The 4786-nt window shown below is 42.8% G+C and overlaps 1 long non-coding RNA gene across 2 annotated transcripts; it reads right to left on the bottom strand.

Moving 5' to 3' along the window:
- Window positions 1-2187: 2187 nt before the first annotated feature.
- LOC148054912 (uncharacterized) lies at window positions 2188-4315 on the bottom strand. 2 transcript variants are annotated; one of them, XR_015706586.1, is made up of 3 exons: window positions 3373-4315; window positions 2742-2840; window positions 2188-2643 (listed from the first exon to the last, which is right to left on the bottom strand). It is a non-coding gene; the product is annotated as an uncharacterized LOC148054912 (long non-coding RNA). The 2 variants fall into 2 exon arrangements; XR_015706585.1 differs by having other exon boundaries at window positions 2742-2837.
- Between the last annotated feature and the right edge of the window lie 471 nt (window positions 4316-4786).

Genomic DNA, 4786 nt, shown 5'->3' with positions numbered 1-4786 from the left:
AAAATCTGAAAAGCAAGGGGGATTAGGGAAATAAAATGGAAAAATTTAAAAATAGGGACTGAACTAAAACCGAGATGTAGAAAGAAAAGAAATAATTAAAAAATAAAGGCATCAAAAGTAAGAAAAGTAAGCATAGAAAGAACATTTTCAAAGGGGGCGATAAGGGAAAAATTAAAACATAGAGACAGCAGGCTAGAACAGATTAAAATAGAACATCTAAAAAGCAAAGGAATTAAAGAAAGGCAAGAAGTAATTAAAAGAACAGCATAATAAAGACTGGGAACGGCATAAAAGAAAATTTTAAAAAGTAACAGGGATTAGAGAAATAAATGGAAAAATTAAAAAATAGTGGCAGTGAACTTAAAGAGATGGAGAAGGAAAATTTAAAAAGTGAGGGCACTATGGAAAGACAAGAAATAATTAAAACATAAATACAGGGAAATAATGACAGCTACTGGAACAAAAGGAGACAGAAAACTTTAAAAGAAACTGTGATTAAGGAAATAAGGATAACATTCAAAAATAGCATCACTGAACTACAATGGAGATGATGAAAGAAAATCTAAAAAGCGGTAGCACTAAGGAAAGACAAGAAAGGACAATCAAAAACTAACAGCAGCAAACGGGATAAAAGTAGAACATTTTAAAAGCCAAAGGACGGAGAAAGGAAAGAACTAAAAAATAGCAGCAGTGAACTACAATGCAGAAATAAAAAAAAAATGCACTAAGGAAATACAAGAAATCATTCAAAACTACAGATGGTGAACAGGAGAAAAGTGGGCAGAGAAAGAAAATTTGCAAAGCCATGAGCATTAGGGAAAAGAAGGGGAGGGAACTAAAAACTAGGGACAGCAAACGAAAGGCAGAGCAAGAAAATTTAAAACGGGAGGGCCCCAAGGAAAGACAAGAAATAATTAACTAGAGCACAATAAAGACAGCAAAGGGGATAAAAGGAGACAGAAAATTTAAAAGCAATGGAGATTAAAGCCATATTGAGCAAATGAAAAAACGGCGATGGCAAACTATAAGGAAAATAAGGAAAAAATGAATCGAAACTGTGAACTAAAAGAGAGATGTAGAATTAAAAAATTGTAAAAGCAATGGCAGTAATGAAAAACAAGAAAAAATAATTAACATCTCATGACAGCAAAGGAGATAAGAGTAGAAAATTTTAAAAACCAATGATCAAGATTAAGAAAGGAAAAAAGGAAAACCCAAATATTAAGATTAAGAAAGGAAAGCACTAAAAAATAGTGACAGCTAACTACAACACAGACATAAATAGACATTTTAAAAAGCAAAGGCACTAAGGAAAGACAAGAAATCATTAAATAATAAAGACAGTGAACAGGACAAAAGTAGGCATAGAAAGAAAACTAAAAGAAAAAGAAAACAAACTAAGAGAGAGCTGTGGAAAGAAAATTTTAAAAGGTAGGGCACTAAGGAAAGACAAAAAAATAATTAAAGATAAATACATCAAAATAAAGACAGGAAATGGTATAAAAACAGACAAACTTTTAAAAGCAATGGTGATTAAGGAAATAAGGAAAAAATTTTAAAATCCCATTGGTGAACTAAAATGGAGATGGAAAAGAAGATTTAAAAAGTGATGGCACTAAGGAAAAACAAGAAAGAATAATTAAAAATTAATGACAGCAAACAAGATGCAAGTAGAAATTTTAAAAGGCAAAGGATTAAGAGAGGAAAGCAGTACAAAGTAGCAACATTGAACTACAATGCAGACATAGACAGAAATTTTTAAAAGCGACAGTGCTAAGGAAAGACAAGAAATCATTCAAAATAAAGACAGTGAACGGAATAAAAGGAGGCATAGAAAGAAAACTTAAAAAGCAATCAGCATTAGGGACAGTGCACTAAAACAGAGATGCAGAAACAAAATTTTAAAAAGCAAGGGCACTAAGGAAAGACAAGAAATAATTGGGAAAATTAAAAAACAGGACATCAGGAAGTGATTTAAAAACCCGCATCGGTGAACTAAAACGGAGACGGAAAAAATGGAAAAAGACAGAAAATTATTTTTGAATCATTTATATAATACAGCAGATATAGGTTTGTATTTGGAAATCCTTCTTTTTATATATATATATATATATATGAATACTGTATATATACATATGAATATTATTTTTTTATATATATATATATATATATATATATAAAGGCGAGAGATTTTTCTCTACTGCAATGCCTCACACCCGTATTTACAGTTTTGAACGTTTTTGATCACACACACGAATTTTCGAGGCCGATTCCTCCTCTTTTGTCCACGTCTCTCCTTGGACCTGGATCGCTTTTAGTACGGACGCTAGTATCTCAGTAAGCTTTTCAAGGACTACTCTAAGATATTTTCAAAACTTATTGACTGAAAAAGCACACAGCTTCTATGACGAAAACAAAGCCTGTTTCTTCTGAACGCCTGAACTCTTACAAACGGCGTCTTTCCTCTTTTAGGACGCAACTATTTTCCCGATATCATTTCCTAGTAAGCGCACAGAAACAGAAGATTGCGCTTTCAGGAAGGCAAAATAAACGGAGGGAAGTCGGCTTTGCACAGGCAGAACACGCTCCAGCGCAGACCTTCTTTTCCTTTTAGGATCTGCGTTAAAATAGTTCCTAGAAAAACTACAGAAGGAAGGAGAGCTGGCGCATTCTTGACGTTAACTTTGAAGTCCATGCTCCAAGCGCCTTAGGAAAAACGCGGACACGCATCGCGGACGTACCTTGTACTCCCAGACCGCTACGCAGCCTTTCCGTCCGTCTTGCGCTTTCACGGCAGAAGAAAGGGCGACCACGGTGAAACGGCGGCAGCTGACACTCTGCTGAGAGAGGAAAAAAAACCTGTAGCATAAAGCTGGGGAGGAGTCCCAAGCTGCCCGGTTTTGTGAAGTCTTGCGAAGGCTACAGCCGAGCGAAGGAAAAAATAGCCCTTTGGAACATATTGCCAAACAACATTCGGCAATAAAACTCGGAGGCGTTTGACACGCGCCCATTTTTTGGTAACTTGCTATTTGCTTCCTGTTATCGTTGTTCTTCCTTCAGAACCTCTACTTGGAGCCAACTTCTTTGCTACCGGTTCAAGCGTTTCCCTTCCTGGTATTACTAGCACACGGGCCCAGGCAAGTCCCTGAACTGCTCTTCCGAACTTCTCCAAACGACAATTACAGCCACGAAAGAGGACTTCAAGAGAGGAAAAGGAGAGGCCGGGCAGCAAAAAAGCTCTGCAGGCTGCCACCAGTCAACATTCCACTCTTTTTTTTTTTTTTTTTTTCTTTTAAATACACCCCCCCCCCGCCCCCAAATACAAACAAAAAAACCCCATGACCTTGTATTTTTTTTCCTTTGGGAGCTCACCCCTGTCTCAGCACAGTGTCCTCCACAGAGCAGGAAGCGCAGACGATCTGTATCCCGATTTGCACGCGACGAATCCGTGTTCAGAAGAAATAGGCCAGATCTGTAAGACCGGTGTTATTTTGGGGGTTTTAACAATCACAACGCAATTGCATCGACCGACGCGTTTGTGAGAAAACTCCTTAACTTCTAAACGTAGCACCTCCTTGGGTAAAAAAACGTGTGCGAGACTGAAAAAAAGGGATGATTCAGAGCTCCCGCTCACGATGGAGCAGTGGCGAAAGGAATGAAAGTGAAGACAAACAGCAGCAACAGGAAGTGAAATTCGGCTTTAATTCTAGGCACGTGCTTAAGAGACTCTCCAAGCCCACACCTCAATCCTAGGAGCGACTAGCCCTTTTCTGGAAGGACAAACTTTGTTACTTCAAAGTCCTAGACCGAAGGCTCCACGGAACAGAACGTGCACCGAGCCACAGGCCACCATGCCATCGACGCTCTGATGGCAAAGAAAAACCAAGGAAAACTAAAGTTTAAAGATCGGTTTCCATCGCGTTTCATTCCTTACGTTTCCACTGGCACCTAGGTGCTCCAAAATGAACTCTACTGACCCCGCATGTTACTAACAATTTAGTTCTGCGTATCAAAACAACAGGCTAGTTCCAGCTCGCCCATCAAAGTAGCACGACCGACCAGAAGAGAAACACCGGACCCTAAAGAAGGGAACAGGCAGCTCTTCATTTCTCCTAGAGGAAAGTCTGTTCTTTTGCCCGGAAGGCAAACAGCCGAAACTGCCAAGGGAGCACTGCAGGAACGCGGCGCGCTCTCTCAGCTGCAATTTGTCATCGGCTTTTCTGCACGGGCAGCGGCTTTGCCTTTCCTCTGGCTTTGATGTGGCGCCCCTGGAGCGTCCTTGACCCGGCAAGGGTTTCTCCCCGCTCCCGCAGCCCCAGACACGCGATTACCTGAGCGCCGAGCGGAATCACCCACGCGGGATTTTCTTCCCGGGACGCAGAAGGTGACGCTGGGAAAGGAGGAGGCAAAAAAGGAAGCGGTTTGTCCGGCAGCCACGGCCCTAGAAACTACACCTCCCGGCATGCCCCGGGGAACCAACGTGGCCGACCAAAAGCCCCGGATGCCAGGGGACGCAGCCCTCCGTGCTTTGGGATCCTGCGGGGACACCGTTCACCGCGCCACCGCCGCACGTGGAAGCCCCGCCGAGCCCCCAGCGCGGCTCCCCCGCCGCCCGGCCCCGGAGCGGAGCGGCGCGGCTCGGCGCGGGGCCCCCCGCCCCGCACCGGCGCGGCACCCGCCCAACTCCGGGCTCACCTCGCCACCGGCCCCGACCCGACGCGCCCCCCCTCGCCCGGCTCCGGGAAGCCCCGCCCGCCCGGCTCCCACACGGCACCGAACCCTCCCC

The sequence above is a fragment of the Nipponia nippon genome, unplaced genomic scaffold, assembly GCF_047370975.1.
Source record: "Nipponia nippon isolate SJK-2023a ecotype South Korea unplaced genomic scaffold, ASM4737097v1 scaffold_3, whole genome shotgun sequence".
Classification (NCBI taxonomy): domain Eukaryota; kingdom Metazoa; phylum Chordata; class Aves; order Pelecaniformes; family Threskiornithidae; genus Nipponia; species Nipponia nippon.
This window is presented reverse-complemented; position numbering and strand designations above follow the sequence as displayed.